Source organism: Zalophus californianus, chromosome 4 (genome assembly GCF_009762305.2).
Source record: "Zalophus californianus isolate mZalCal1 chromosome 4, mZalCal1.pri.v2, whole genome shotgun sequence".
Lineage (NCBI taxonomy): Eukaryota > Metazoa > Chordata > Mammalia > Carnivora > Otariidae > Zalophus > Zalophus californianus.
In genome coordinates this window covers 117110786-117128270 of record NC_045598.1, presented here as the reverse complement: position 1 = coordinate 117128270, position 17485 = coordinate 117110786, and the positions used below count along the sequence as shown (strand labels likewise).

General features: G+C 36.3%; 1 protein-coding gene across 1 annotated transcript in view; it reads right to left on the bottom strand.

The window, feature by feature from the left end:
* Positions 1 to 2644: 2644 nt before the first annotated feature.
* XKR4 (XK related 4) overlaps positions 2645 to 17485 on the bottom strand; it is a 469594-nt gene continuing 454753 nt past the window's right edge. Inside the window, exon 4 of the transcript XR_003515741.2 lies at positions 2645 to 16418. The gene's annotated coding sequence lies outside the window, so the exon portion shown is untranslated. The remainder of the gene's footprint in view (positions 16419 to 17485) is intronic.

Below are 17485 nucleotides of genomic sequence, written 5' to 3'. Positions count from 1 at the left end.
AATTCAATTCACACCTAACGTAGTTGCCAATTTCATACTCACTGATCAACTGGTGTGTCAGACAAGACTATTCTCAGGTAGCTGCATATTTATCTAGAGCCAATTCTCTCCTTTCAATATCCTTTGCTCATTATACCATTATTTGCTTGGTATTCTAATGTACCACTGCATTCTTATTTATGGTTTATGAAGACAATTGTTTCTTTGTTCTTTACTTTCAAAATGAAGTTTTAACAATTGATATTGTTATTTAATACCATAAACATATTTTACAGGTATTTTTTATTTGTAGTTGTTACAGCATATTTCATTATAAGGATATGCCATAGATTTTTTCCAATTTTCTCTGTTATAAAGATCTTTGTATATATATTTTAGGATATTTGTCCAGTCTAGTAGGTTCAGTATTTTTTTTTCCAGCTGATTTTTGGACAATTGTCTTGCTCCTTTAAGGGAAGTAATGGAAATATATATATATCTCCCTAACCTACTTCCTTATTGCTTATAATCTTTTTCTTTCTCTCTTTAATGAAACTTGAAAAATACTTCCCATCTCAGGTGACATTAGTATACTAGTTGCATAGTTGTACTTTTTCAGAGTTATATCTTTAATCTGTATGATCTGATTTGAGGGTAAGTGGTGTCCCTAGTGGTGAGCTGGTTATTCTAAGACCATTTATTGAAGGGGCCATCCTTTTTCTACTGATTTAAAATTACCATTATCATATACTAAATTCACTTATATAATATGTACAGATTCTGTTTCTGAACTCTAAATTATGTTCTTGTGCTGCACAGGTAGTACATTGTTATTGTAACTTATAATAGGTTGGGAGGGCAAAGTTCCATCACTACTCTTATTTAAAAACAAAATACTTGGTTATTTTAGTGCTTTTATTCTCCCATATAAGCTTTATGATCATTTTGTGATGTTTTATAAAATATATTTGTGGGTCTGTTTTGAGTTGTATTATGTTTCTAGATTAATCAGAGGCAAATTTCATTTTTCACCAAATTAAGTTTTGAAATTCAGGCATATAGTGTGTTTTTCTTTTTTAAAAATTTCCCCTTAAATATAAATTTTATTTGTTTTCAGATTATAATAACAATACTCACTCATTGTAGAGAACGTAGAACAATACAAATAGCCATTTCTTTTCCTCCTTGTTTTTGAAACTCAGGGAGCTGAGCTAATCATACTCATGGTTGAGTTGATTGTATGTTGCTGGACCATGGAATGCTCCTTTAAATGTCAGAAAAAGCTAACTGCTGTAACAAACAACCCCAAATGTCAGGAGCTCAACCCAGTAGAAGTTTACATATTGCTTGTTTCCATTTTGGTTCAGCCAGGGTGGATAGGGACTCTGCTCCATCCATTCATTCAGGGACCCAGGCTCCTTCCCTGGTGTGACTCCCTCCCCACCCCATCCTCTTGCAAACTGTGCTCCTGGAATAGTCTGTGCAGACCCTTACTTTTACTACCAAATAATATAATTCATGTATCTGGACTTATTTCCCTACTGGACTGTATTCTTTAAGAAGATTATGTGTTTTATTCATATTTCTGACTCCAATACCATGCATGTCAAATGGCTGTGATTTTCAAAAATATTTGTTAAAATCATAGTGTAAAAAATATAAATGCTTACAAAAAAGACTAGAAAGAAGTACATAAAAATGGTGGATTTGTATTTTTACATTTAGCACGTGTTACTATTATAATAATAAAGAAAACTAATAAATTACTCCGAAAAGAAACATGTGAATTCTTGAAATTTTTTCATTGGTCCTTCTAATAGTTTTATCTGTTTCTATTTGATATTGATAGTAGTTTCTACACATATAGTTAGAGCTTATGCTATAGTTCCCTTTTATAAAGGAAGGCTTTTATTTCTTTTTAAATATTTATTTATTTATGAGAGAGAGAGAGAGAAAGAGAGAGAGAGAGAGAGAAAGCAGGGGAGGGGGAGAGGGAGAGGGAGAAAAAGAGAATCCCAAGCAGACTCCCCACTGAGTGCAGAGCCCCACATGGGGCTCGATCTCACCGCCCGAGATCATGATTTGAGTTGCAACCAAGAGTCAGACACTCACCTGACTAAGCCACCCAGGTCCCACTACAGGAAGGCCTTTATAAACCAGTAGAACTCTTACCAAACTGTATAGAAAACAGAAAATTTTCTTAAAGCAAGAACAGAATATTTTAAGAAAAACAATTATATAAGCATAAACCCTACTTTTGTAGAAAAATCAGGAATTTAGACACATCATCTTTTTTAAAAGCACGTTTTTTCATTGACAGTTTTTCCTTTTATTAATGTTTAGATAAATTATTTAGATTTTTAACCCTCTGCAATCTGAAATAGCTCTTTGCTTTTATAGTGGTTCTAGAGAAACATTCTTTAGCACTTTTCAGAAATAAAAAAATGAAACATATCTTAGAAATCGATATAATTTCATTTTAAATTTATTTCAGATTTGACAGAACTCAGCTTTGTTTATTTTCAGGTTTAAATCACTTTGTCTCGAGACTATGACTGAGAATATGGCCTTCTCCCCCATCTTCCCATCTTAGACCCACAATGACTGCTCTCTTCTTAGACTTAGAAAGAATCAGGAACTCAGACTTCTGTTAAAATGACCACAGTGTACTTTATTTAATGATTTTGGTACCTTGTGTTGCAATAAAATAAAAAAAAATCTACAAAATCCAAATATATAAAATTTCAAGTTTTCTTTTTTTTAAAGTTTTACAAGAAAAAATCATGTAACCAAGGAAATTTGCTCATTATGAAGCACTACTTTCCACTTCATTTCATCACAAATTGCAACTTACTTAACAGACCAAAATAACTATGGTATTATAGTACATCAAATACTCCACACACTGTGCTTTCAACTAGAGCACATGGGACCATGGCCTGAGACGGCGGCCTCCAGCCAATAAAGACACTCTTACAATCCGAACGCTAAAGGAATGTTTGGATACATGGAGTTTGAATATATATTTACAGGAAGGAAAAAAATTTAATAACTAGTTTAATTCTTCATTTCAAATAAAATTCCAAATACATTTGTACAATGTTTACAAAGTAAAAGCACAAGAACTGCCAAGGTAATCATTCAGGTCCAGGCACTGTGCTCGTACTGGGGGAAATGTCTACACCGTTCCCTAAACACACATATGGGGTCTCTCAGACCTTATTTCTGGAATGGTCATGGGAGAGAGAAGCACAGGAATGGCAATTTCGCACAATCAGAATGTCATGCAGAGTTGACAACAGGGAACTGAGAAATGATTGGTTCATTGTCTTGTTTGATGTTCATCTGCCACCTGTTACATTATCTTTTCAGAGATAGATTTAGAACAAACAAAAAAAATCGAACAGGGAGAGGAGCACAAAATGTTTAAGGCAAATTAAGCAATATAGAGCAGCTTCTCTTCATGTTAAGTGGAAACGAGGTTTTACCCCAATCAAACTTAGAAACAAATAAACAAAATTAAGAACAACCTCCTGAGGTTGGGTTTCTTATGTCATATACAAATTTTTGAAAATTGCTTTGCACCAAGTATCTTTTTGAAATTTTAAATGAAAAACTTGTTGGTTACAAAGTGCATGATTTCATGTTTCTAAATAAAAGAACAGTAGCTGAGGTAGTTAGATGTGAAAATTATTTACTTAAAATAACTGCAGAATGAAGAACAAATGTCAGTAGCAGAAATCCTTGCCATTTGGAAGCAGGTTTATATTGTGCAATGGTTTAATGCTGAGCAAAATGCTCCTGTTCTTTTTTTTTTCTAGATGTTATTAATGAAACCAGAACATTAAGTAGTATTTGTTTCCAATTTGCTAGGTAAGGTGTCAGTACAGACAAAGTCTGTATCCCTGGTAATTTTGTTTGTGACTCATGTTTTCACCATTTCTGCATTGAAGCTATAACATAAAATGACATTACTTATCATTACTAGAAACTTCTGATCTAAACTATAAAAAGAATTCAGTAAAATCAAATAAAGAACCAATAGGAAGGATGATGTTGCTCATGTTTTACAATGTTTGTTTTGTTTTGTATTTTTGTCTTAGCCCTAATGTCAATGTACGATTTGGTTTCAAAGGTGTGGTAACCTCTGGCTCATTGGTTGCCCTCCTTGCTCTGAGAATGGGAAAAACCTAATTTGCATGTCTTACACCATCTTGCTCTCCAGGCTACTGAGCTGTCTGGTAACTGAGAAGAAAAGCAGAGACAACTTAATAGAGGAAATCTTCTCACCCAAGTTCCCTCTCCTCCTGCCATCTTCACTAAAGAGAAGCTTCAGGTGAGATCTTCAATAGACAATTTGCTGAAAACTTCATTTTTTAACTATCTCATACCATCTAGATATGAAAAGACTTTGGTAATAATAATATGCCAGGGATAAGAGTGGATATAAATAAGTTGTCACGCATTCCTCTGGAGCAAAAGAGAACTTTCCATGTGTTTTATGCCACATATTTATGGGATAGAATTAACTGGAAGTAACCATAAAAGTTGACAACTACATTTATGAAGCATCACATACATGATGATTACACAATGACTGTTCCATGGCAGTATAGTCGCATGTACCTTTCCTAAAAATTAGCTTTCTAAAAAAGTCTACTACTGTCAGGGAAGACTCTGGAGTTTCATGTGGGCTGGAAAGACTTAAGGGTAAGGTATAGCAGGTTCAAATTTCCTTTTTCCCAGTAATTAGATGTATAGCTTCTGTCTAATAACATGTCTCCACCTGTTTTTTTCATCTCTTTGGGGAAGAATTTCATTTCTATCATTTCAAAGAATTGTCCAGCTCTACTACTTTTAGATTCTGTTTTGTACCTTTGTTGTAAAGCCTCCCAATGATGAGTTCTCCCCACTGCCCCTGGCCAACCCCCCTAAAAGGCTGCCACACCTTTTCTTATTTGCACACCCCTGAATCTAGTGCAGTTAACTTCAGTTTTCTTGCACAAAAGTAAAAGAGAAACACGGATATTTCCCTTAGAAACAAGGATATTCTGCTGCACTTTTGGTTTGAAATATATCGATGCTTGGGACTGGGAAAAAAGGTCAGAGAAATCCAAATTATTTTGACTCACTATTCTCATATTCTGAGTCTAAAAAATGGTATTTATCTTGAGTCTGGTGTGGCAACATAAACATTTTTTAATGGATCAGATAATTGCCTAGGTTAAATTCATGCTTCAGAAAGTTTAATACCATGCATTAGAAATATTTCACCAATCTGAAATTTTAAGTTATACCACTGGCAACTAGATTTTAGAATCCAGAAGAGATTATATTGAATGTGTACATTATGTTAGCTCCAGGCACAACATGATTTTAAACCCACTTAACAAGATAAACTTTCTGAAACCTTATTTCATATTTTTAAGAGCATGCATTTTTTTTGCAAAGGAATATAATTATTAACTAAGGGAACAATGACAATATTTATGTACATAATTTTTTCCCATGAAGTCACATCTTTAAAACATTACCTGAATTGTTAGTATAGTTCCATGGTTGTATTTATTCCTACTTTTCAATATTGCCTCTATGACTCAGAAATGATATTTATAACCCCCAATCATGTTATTGAGCACTAATTCTTATCTGGACTAAATATTTAAGTAAGAAAAAGCATTTACTTTTGGGGGAAGTTGTATGGGATGTTCCCTATGGTTGTTTTCCCACCATCTCCTTTGTCCTATACTCAGGACATGCACGTACACTCAGATCTATGCACATGTTAGTATACTTGTATATCACTATATAGAAGCCCTTGTGTAAACACTTCTCTGAAAAATTTAAAATTTATTTATAATCTGAAAATAAACCAACTCAGAAGTTCCAGGAAGAAATAAGGCTTTACATTCTTTTATTGGGTTGCAAAGGGAGAGATGCATCATCTTAGGGATGAAAAAGAATCTCACCGTAAACAACAAAATCTAATCTCAGTAATATCTATTAAAAATGTTCCCTCCTGGTAGCAGATTCCAGAACACCCTTTAGCAATCATTAGTTCTGAGCTCAGGTATCAGTGCAGGCATTCTGGAAAATGCAGTTTGGGATCAGGCATGGGAACTCTTTAGGTATCAGAAGAAGCCCAGTCTTCTGGATGTATTTAATAAATACTTAGTAAATTTCAGTTTGGCTAAGAGGAAAATTGTCATCCTATATGAAGCTTCTCAGTGTTTGTATGAAAGGAGTTAATTTTTCTCATTAAAAAGCTGACAATTAAAAAAAAAGTTCTACATAGACCTTTGAAGAAAAAGTTTCACTTCTGTGAAGTGACCACAAATAATCATACTCTCTGCTTGGTGACTTATTGCTGTCGTGTTGTTAGGTTGTCTCCACCTCCCCTGCTGCAGCCTATTCAGGGCTGCACACAGGCCTCCTTTGTGTTAACGCTAGTTATCAAGCGTCAAAGCACTTTATAAACTTAATTCATCTTCACAACACCACTATGAGGTAGGTAGATAAAGATTATCTCTCTTTTACATATGGGACAAAAGAGGCCGAAGATGAGTTTCTGAGGCTGAAGTGACGAACCAGGAATAAGGACTCAAGGGGCTCAGCTTCCAGGCCCCTGTGTTTCCACCACAGAACCAGGGCCCCTCCATGTTCTTGTCTCCAGAAAGGAATAGACGTCATAGTGTAAAAGGATACTCTTTCAGAGAATATATTTCAGTGTATTCAAAATGGTTATTATATTCAACAGGGGGATTTTTCGTTTTCCATAAACCATAAATTCCATTCAATTATTACATGATAAAAGATAACTGAAACAAAATGCTTAATGTTTTTTGCAGTTACCAATTGATTGTTGCTTCTTTGTTGCCAGCTGACTGAAACATTGAACTAAATATCCTGTCATAACATGAAGGTACAAAGATTTGGAAAAGGATTGAGTGAAGTAAAAATCTCAAGGGAAAATGAAAGCGGAGCCAAATCAGTTTGGTATGAACATTTGTGACAGGAAGTAGCAGCTCTTTTGACCCGGAAGGCTTCCCCAGGGGTGGGACTAGCAAACCATCCAAAGGAGCATTGAGAAAACACAATTAGCACAGAGCAATGACACCTGGTGGCTGGAAGCCCTTGCTAAACAAGGTGGAACATGCGTTTTGGTTTCGGGGAAACCTCTGCAACTAAGGGGAGGAGGGAGCCAACAAGGACAGGGACTGTTTACCCCATGAAATCGTTCTAAATTGGCACTGAAATGTAGAATTTAACACAATCAAAACACTACCAAGGAATGTACAAAACAAATATCTAGATTTTCTCTGGAAATCCTCTCATGACTTCACATAGCTGCCTACCTTCTGTGTGAAGGAACTATAGTTCATGTCTCAGAGCAAGTTCTGCAACATAAGCTCACGGAAAAGAAAATCGGTCCGAATAGCTTGCCCGTGTTTCTGTCCAGCTTCAGAACAGTAAATGAGGCAAGCACACGATTTGAGGAAATACACACACTCACTAATCCAGAGCCCAATCAGGGAAGAAAATGTCCACAGATAATCACAGATACAAGAGTCGCGTGACTATCTCAAACTTCCTTCTGGAAAGTGAACTTCCCTTTGATGAGATTTTTTCTTTTTCTCTTTTCTGTGACTACAAAGGAAACACTAAGATTCCAATATGTATAACCAGTGAGTCCTTGGCAACAGAATGACATCAACAAACAAAACGAACAAACAAAAAAGGTGTATTTTGTTTAATTTGGGAAAAATAGCCTTTACTTCTGTGACACCACAACATGCACCATAAAATAACTGCATTGAGTTGTTTACATTATTTTTCTGCTTAAAAGACATAATCCTTAAAATGAAAGAACTTCCTATTTGAAGAATAAAAAGGTTAAACTTGGGTTTCTCTTAAACAATTCTGTCAAGTAGACTTGGGGAACAACGAAGATTATGCGAAGAGCAGGGGGACAATTATAGGATTATTAGAAAGGATGGAAAGGAGCTGAATAAAAGTTTCCTTGGCAGGAAGGAGCCGAGTGGCAGGCCTCCAGAACGGTCTTTCTGAAGGAGGTCTGTGCCACAATCACATCTGAATAACCCCGGGACAATCTCCCAAGCCTCTTCCATTCATGTGTTTGCCAAAAGTAAATAAAAATCAAATAGTATTTGCTCTGCATTATTTATTCCTCTTTGCATAGCAAAGAGATTTTTAGCAGCAGAATATCACCAGCAATAGATTTCTGCACGAAAAAGTTAAATCTCATTACCTACAACACCTGAGCATTTTCTGTCTATCTAGACAACACCAGATAACCAGATGAAAAACTGTATCATTCAAACACCTGGATTTTCCCAAGTATTCAAATGTTTGATATCACAAAGACCAAATTTACTGCTTGAGTGACCTATTTCATTTTTCATTGGGATATTTGCATTCATGTGGACAGTCTTTATTTTTTAACAATGCCATAGTGTCTACTTCAGTTTAGTGAAGATGGTTCAGTAATCATCTGGAAAATTCAAATGTTGAAAGCCCCTAAGTGAAAAAAAACTTAGTCATGAGAAAAAAAAATTGTAGCTTTAGGGCTATCAGCACTCTAGTGGTTTTATGGGTGGTGAAAAACTGCTCAACTGTCCACTGTTTTTTTTTCATTTCCATTATTCTGAAGATCATTCTCAAAAAATTGTTTTTCCAATTTGGGGATTGATACACAGATCTAGGACGTGTAAACCTGGTTTAGTGAATTTGAACACAGAGGCTCTCGTGATGTCATGATATATTTACAATGGGATGAGGAGTAAGGCTATAGTAACCCTGAATCTTGTTGCTGTTAAAATGAGGGGCAATTCAGTGGTTCATGTTATACAAGTAGGAATACTTACAATACCTTTAAATATCTCATCTTGTAATCCATCAGAAGCTCTTGGCATGGAGAGCTAGCTAGCAGCATAGGGGCCAATGACCAAGGAGAGCTGTTCCCTTAAAGACAGAGTTAGTCTCAGACATGCAGCCCCTGACATCTTCTCTGTCTTCTGCCTTGGCCCTTCATATATGGATGTATCTATCCTCATAGTTAGGGAATGACAGGGGCTACTTTGAACCTCTGCTCTATAAAAAGGCAAATATTCTTGATGAGCAATTGGTAGGCATCCTCTTCAATCACCTTCTGTCCCAACATAGCTTATAGCACTCTCACTCATGAGCCTTGCTTAAGAGGATTGTTTATTGTTCCTGGGTCCCCACAGTCAACCAACTCATTGTATGTTACAGAGTCTCTTTGTGTCCATTTTGGCTTTGGAGTTCAGGAAATTAAAATTTTCTTCAGCTTATTAGTTTTCATTGCCTTGCAATTGAAAATAAGTCACATGGTAGTAGGCCAGTTTTGGCCATTAAATTTCAGTGCTTGTGCCAAGTGTTAGTTCTGAAAAATGACTTTGACAGAGTAGGGTATGCAGCACGATACTGATGCCTCTAACTGGGACTACCATTCAGTAACTCTCAAATCACTAAGATGGTCACTTAGCAAGGAGAAACATCTTTAAAACCCAAGAAAAAGGATCCCTGCTTCTTTTCTAAAATTTTTCTGCTAGGTTGCTTATTGGATAAACCTGATGACTTTCACTCATTCATCTAGGGTTCACTCCTGACATTGTTCTACTAAAAGTTTAGACAGAAACTTTATAAGAACATATGGATGTCTGACACTTGCAAACTCTGAGACTACAATCTGAAGTATATTCATTCTTATCTTGCAGCTCAAACCTTTCTTGGAAAACAGAAGCAAGTGGGAAAGAACCATGAGTTTTTTAAATTATGAGACTACTTGTTTACTTTTAAGTGAGCATTTAGGCAATAAGAATCTCTACTTGATCTCATAGCTTGTAACTGACATTTTGTTGGATCTCAGAAACAACAGAAGGCCAATACCATAAACTCATGTACCTCAGTTTGAAACTGACAATGTCACCACCCAAGAAGGCAGGAATGAAATTATTGAATGGTTACATCCATGCAGACTTTACCTCTGAAATGGAATTACAGATTCAATTTTCGTAAATTTGTTATTACAATGCTGACAACAGTACTCTCAAGAAACCAAGTGAGGGCAGCCATGGTACTCAGACAGATCGATCATTAAAGAGATGACAATGACATTTTTTTTTTTCATTTCCAAACACAAGTAGATTTGTATCCATTTAACAGGAGTCACCATGACCCGGTACCTATTCTCTGAGCTATGCAAGCCCCAAGAATCCATCGACATTTTTCTTTTCTTTTTTTTTTTTCAAAGCAGCGCTTACTGGCAAAAACAAATGAAGTGGATGAGTATTCATAGCATGAATGATGAGGAAGCAGGTAGCATGAATTCATTAGTGCTCTACTTCACAGAGGTCTTTCTCTTCAGGCCTGGGCACAGCTCGGCAATGATGGAACAAGTACTCCTTCCCACTAACTGATTAATTTTCCCTTGCAGTAGCTTGGCTACAATATTACAAGTCAAGAATTTGCAAGATTAAAGGGTCTGTTGCATTAATTAATGCAAATCACCTTCAGTAAAGCTTGACAAGTTCCAAGATGTTTCTGTAAAAAAAGAAGGGAATCAATACCATCAGCAATATACATCTTTGTGGCAGTCGAGGCCCACATTTCTGAGTGATTGGCTCGTTCCCTTTCCCTTTCCTCATGGCATGAGAGATTTATTCCTCTTCACAGGGCACCAAGCCTCAGATTCAGATCAAGAGAAAGGTTTCACCCCAGGGTTTCAGAACATATTTCAGTGATCCATTTCCTTTTCTATGTGCAATACATTAGAAAGGTTAGTAAGGAAAGTTGAATATTTAGTTCTTTGAAAGAAGGATATAAAATGACAATTCTTTGACTAGATCTCCTTTGGTTACAGGATGATGTGCTATTGCTCCCAATTTGAATGAATAAGAACTCACAGTGGGGCCTATAGAAAGACCTGGCCGAAGGTTAATTGCTAAGTTAACACAGCAGTACCTGACATACTCATTTTCCAGAATCACAATGGATTGAAATGCTGATGTTGATTAAAACATATTCTACTGGTCTGTAATCAAAATAGGAATTTCGTACAAGGATAGAAACCTAAACTATATTTTCAACGTGCTTAGGGGTGTTGTAGAACTTACTGATAAATGAATTAATTCGAAATAATTAAGAGTGTTGATGTGATACAACTCCATACCAGAATGCCACTAGAACAGTTAAATTAAATTAGCTCAAACACAACATCTCCATTTGTTAATATTTGTAGCACTTAAATGAAATAAGAATTTGATTAGTTCCATTTTAATGCAAATCAAGCAATAGAGAGAGGAGAGGGCCACCAGCTTAATTTGATAGATGGAAGTATAATAAAAACATGAAACCTTACATTTTCTGAAATTCTAATAACAGAGTTAGGTGACAGGCTTTAATAAGAACACAAGAGAACATTTTGTGTTGGTCTGGGCTGGTAATATTTGCTTATCAAGTTGATTAATTAGTTTTGATGTTGATCTGTTTTATTATCATGATCTTTGCTCTGCAAACATCAAATCAGCAACTATACTCTTCTTGGCTGGTGCAACAGCTAAAACAGCAGTAATCACAGTAATGAACTACTTATAGGGGCTTGAACCTAGAAACCATGCCTCACACTTCCCACCGTTATTAGGTCAACTATTATATTGATGCTTAATGGGACTCACCAAGGAATTCTTTGAATTATTATGTGCTTATACAAATTAATCTGTTTTTTTTTTCTCTTTCCTTTTACTCCTTAGAGAACCTTTGGGTTTATGCATTCCCTGATCAGAATTATTTCACTTGGAGCAAATTAGTTATGCAAGTTAATAGTTACCTTTAAGTAATATACTCCTTATATCTGTGGGGAGCCAACCACGTGCCCATATTGCAGGGAGAGACTCAGTTTGTGTATTATGCCAGCATAGTGAGTGAGATGAGCCTGGCTGTCTGGATTCCCGAATGTAATACAGCACAGTGTTGCTCTTCTGGGCACGGGAAGTATGGCTTTAGACCAACCTCTCAGGTTGTAGTAACCGAGGGTTAGGTCTGGAAATGTGTTATTCCTAAATAACTACTATGCTGGAGATCTAGGGGATGTGCTAATGAAGGATATTTCCTGAAGATCAGAGAAGTAGCCTATTAGAAAAGTCTTCAGACATTTTAGAGGCATCCTCGTTTCATGCCTCTTCTTAAAAGGGGTTCTCAGGATTATCTCCAAAAGTTATTCAGATATGATTGTTTTGAGTCAAGTGTTATGTGCCTAAAAAGTATTTCAATTTCTCTTTGTTGCTTTGGAACCTCGATTTAAAAATGTCTAGTGTTGAAGAGGCATAAAAACAAATCAAAAATTACTTTTCTCTTTATAGACAGTCAACCATTATTGACTTATCTTTATATGGACATCACTATCTTATGCTTGTCATTGAGTGTGGCATTTGTCTGTTATGAGGCTTCCATAATACAATATTGGGAAAGCTATGGTTTTGCTCTAGTATGGAATTAAATGTAGATATTAAAGATAGGAGCTGTGTAGCAGAGCAAAAAAGAGTTGAAGTCCAAAGACACCTATTCTACTACTGATAACCAAAGTGTAAGCGACTGGATCGCAAGACTCCTTCTACACTCGCTGTGTATTGCCTGGCAATGCTCATCCTGTGGATGATGCTGACTGAACAGATGACTGAAGGAATCCTGATTGCAAAAATTACCTGATCTCTTTGGATCTTGGTTGTCTCATCTATAAAAGGAATGTGCTGAAGTAACACTTAGATCTCTTTCAGATGCTACTTTCTATAAAAATTAGTGACTTCTAATTTAACATATCTTCATCAAGATCTGCTTGAATCTTATCAAAGCAGTAAGAGAGAAGATTGCTTGTATTTTTCATACACTAAAGTCAGAGTGGTCACTGCATATTTTTCTAAAATAAATACTAAGGTTGAGAAAATGTGGGGTTTATTCCTGGCTATTTGTTTAGAATCAATTCCAGCAACATCACACACAACTTACTATACAATGTCATTGAACAGGTTTTGACTATAATCCTGTAGAACTCAGACTTGTCACACCAAAAGTGAGGAGGGAAAGGACAGATCAATCATTTTATAATCAATTCAACAAATAGTTTGTAAATGTTTGCTTTATTCTTTACATCTAACCTTTCAATTTAAGGTAAGATTCCTCAGTTTATATGATGGGTCAAGCTAATGGTATAGTAATCCTCTTGAATATTAAATTTTGTGAACTGCAAGACATAAAATTTAGAGAAAAATCATGGCAATGGGATAGAATAATGTCACTTTAAATGTTTGTTGATCTATCTTTTCACCCTCCTGTCTCCCTTCCTTTCTTTCTCTCTTTCTCTGTCTCTTTCTCCATCAGAGTGTCAAAGTAAGTACTGGAATTTAGTTATTTTTCAGTGTGCCTAGCTGGATGACAGTATAGCACATGCACAGAATACAAGAGGAGAACCATCTAGTTAATTTATATTTATCTCCTACTTTAGTGTAGAGTAGGGCCATGGAGGAGGCCAGTTGTCCAGAATGGAAGAATAGCAGATATCTACTGACTATGAATTAGGGAATGGAAATAAAATTCAGTTACAGGTGATAGCAATTTCCATTTCTCATTATTGACTTTTATTTTTAACTTTTCATCTTGGAAGACATCTTTGACTTTAAATGAAACTTGCTTTGGAAAATTTCATTATCAGACCAGGATTTTGTTTCTCCTGAAAGCTTGCCAAATCAGAAATAGATGTCGGTGGGAAAATATTCCTTGGTCTTCTAGAAAAGTTTGCAGTTGTTAAAAGTTGTTACAAGTTGTGTTCAATTCTCAGTGCCACTGTTTCCTAGGTGTGGAACCTCTGGCAATTTGTTTGGTATCTCTGAGATTAGGTTTTGTCATCTGTAAATGGTACTTAACTCATAGATGGTTGTGAGGATTCAGTGAGATCACACAGGTAAAGCTCTGTAGCCCAGCACTGGGCACATGATACATTCCTAGTCATGGTAAGTCACCATCAATATGGGGAACTGAACTGCAAGAAAATCTAAGGGTAAAAAAATAACCAAAGCAAAAATTTGAGTTTGCCAGTATTTCTGACATATTATGTCAGCATACTATTTATGAGTAAAATATTTTAGCAAAACAACTTAGGCATTTCAGGGACATGAAACCATCCCTTATTGAGCAGAGCATAGCCCCACAAAAGGTTGACTCGAGTTTTACGTTTCGGGATTAGATCACTGCATGCAGTACAACAAGAGTCTGATTTCTTTTCTTATGGAATCTAGAGAAAGAGCTTCAGATGGATGATCAAACACCATGATGCCTTAAACACTCAAGGGAAAGTTTCTGAACCCCTTATTTCTGTGGGCAAATGGCTGTTTGCCATTTCTTCCACTTGGCTTTCTGCTGTGAGCGCAGGCTGTGTTCGAGCTAGCCTAATTGCTACAATTAACAAAATTAAATGGCTCATGGTGTTTTTATACAATTCCACCCACATTCCGCAGTTTTACTCTTGAATGAGTAATCCTACTGTTGAGACTATTGATCACAGGCACAGATTGAGTCTTTCTGTGTGCCCATTTCTAGGATAGCAACTGGACCGCATACTGCAGTGGACAGTGCAGCCTGCCTGAGTGAGCAGGGGAGCTGCAACCCAACTGCTGAGATCACTTCACAGCCTGACACAGGTTAGGGCCAGAGACTTGAAAACGGAGGTAGGGTGTGGGGGGTGAGTGGGCGGTAGAGGGAAATGGCCCTTCCTCAGCCATGTTGAAATGCCCCGGCTTCAGAAGGGGAAGAAGGGTGTTATGAGTCACAAGCTGGCAGAAGCAATCATTTTGATTGTTTTCAAAAGTGACACTGGACTGTTGAAGATAAATGAACATGAGTTGATCTGCATCCATCACTGAATTTATAGAAACAACCACCTCAGATCGGCTGTGTTTTCACCATGCACTTCAAGCATCCTCTGAGCTATATTTCTGAAAGACAGTCTGAGCTATTTTTAAAAAGACTTTAAGGAATTCTCCTTAGAAACATAAAAATGCAGGCATCTCATCCAAGCTTTATATAGAAACAGTAATGGCTAATGGCAAAGATGTATGTGAAAGCAGGGGAGCATATATTTAGTTTAGAAAATGGTTCATTAGAAAAAAAATGGATCCTTGTCTAAACATTGTGGGAGAACTTGTTCCACTCAATGGCATTTGGTACATTTAAAGGCAAATGTGTAGCCTTACACAATCCTGGTAAGGACATGAGAGTTTTTCTTTTCTCAATTCAACCAGATGGGAGAAAGAAACTTTGAAATGATTCAAAACACTATTCAGCTGCTTAAAAGATGAAACCTTTTCTGAGTGATACAACTTATTTAAGCTCAAAGCGCTAAGTTGCATCTAGGTATTTCCCACATTACAAGTATGTGGATGTCTTATAGACAGGGACTGTAAGCTTGGGCTGAAAAAGAAGAGGAAAACGCTTTTCCACTAAAAGTTCATGTGTCGGTAACACACCAGGTGATATGCATGAAAGGGCAGTATATACTTCATCTTTTCCATCTCTGTTCCTTTAGTTGTGTGTGTGTGTGTGTGTGTGTGTGTATGTAAAACATACATGTGTGTTATATATATACATATATAACATATATACATGTTATGATACCTTAAAAAACAGTCATTGAGATTTCAGTGATCCCCATTCACTTTTCATTGGTCAGTGCTATCGCTTCATTTACTCCTAGAGCAAAATAAATTGGGCATTTGGGAATTAAGCATACATATGTCATTATACTTTTATCTTCGGGTTATCTTTGTATTTTGTATTGTGGTAATACTCGAATTGCATGTTCTTGCCAAGTAAGTAAGAGAATTTATTTCCTTTGTTGGGTTCACAGCATTATCATGAGTGGATAGTAACTGAGTGTCTGCAAAGTCAGTGTTATGAACGAGACAGCACATAGTTAAGTAGGTCAATGTTAACGGCCAAGAGAATTTAAAGGACATAGTCATTATGGGGGAACCAAACTTTGACTTAACGTGGAAAAAATTTTTTTTCCCTCCACACAAATACTTAAAAATCTCAGTATGGTTAAGATATGTATGTTCTTTAATCTTAAATACAGTTTCATTTTAAAATGCTAATTTGAGAGTGAAAAAAATGCTTAACATTTTCTCTTAGAAAACTTTATGGTCCTATGGAAAAAAGTGAGTGCTAAGAGCAGGACCCCTCTCCCCGCAGAGAATTCAAGTAGACTCAGACACAGGAAGTTGGGTCTCACAGAAGAAGAATCCAGCATTTCCAATCTGCATGCTAACCATAGCGTGTTCTTTTTGGATTCTCCGGTTACTGTCTGTGGAGGGTTTCATGGCAGATTGAAAATGAAATCTCAGGAAGAACTAAAATACAAAGACAAAAATCAAACTTTGTTCCTTTGTACATTGACAATGTCTCTTTAAATCCTAATACTTTAAACTCTCTGTTATCTGTGTATCTGGAAACTAATAACGGTTCTCATCACACACCATCTGAGGGCAGTGCAGTGTTTTTCTGAATCATGGAAAGAAGATTAGGTCACGATTTTCCTTGGAAGTAAATTTTTTTGGTTCTTGTAATCTTGAGAAAGTTTAGAAAAATTTATGGTGGAGTTGTCATTTCCTTAGCAAGAATTTTTGACTAACTGAAACATCAGTCTTCCAAGTGGGTTGGATAACAGAGTATTTACAGTATTTGGGAAATCACTGAGAAATGCAAACATCTTACACCCTCCTAACTGTATTCTTACCTCCAAGACAAAGCACAGTACATTATCATTTATTCACACGGCACTCATTTTGACTCTTCACATGTTAAATGAGGGATCAAATTGAGAAATAACTCAGGACTTACATGATTGAGGTGTGGTGGGGCCTGCTGAGTTTGTGTTGATTGACCACTCTACCTGTAATCTGGTATTTACTCATGGAATCAAAGGTATAGTTCAACTGAGCCATTCAATTTCCAAAGATCATCAATTAAAAGTTTTCTTGGAAATAAGGAAGCTAATAACTCATGGTCCTGCACAAAAGTGAAGAATTTTTGCCAATATAACCATTTTTTTTTCCTTCTACAGTGGGGGTGCACTGTTTTCACCAATTGCTGACAAGAAGAGAGTCTTCCTGGGGCTTTACTGGCGACTAGGTAATCTTTTCACATCCGAACATAAGGTTATTATTTTTTAATGGAACTCTTGCTTGGAGGATCAAATCATGTAGTACTAAGAAAGTATGTCTACTGATAAAAAATCATCTATTTTTAAAATATTGCTCTGGGGCTTTGTACCAAAGGAAGTCATAGGTTGAGCCCTCTGCCATTTCCTGTGGATGTGATGTGTGACACACCCACTACAGGTGGTGGCTATTGAACTTGACTATTTTAAGTGGATTGTACAGTCCAAATAACCAAATAATTAAGCTAAATGGACTTT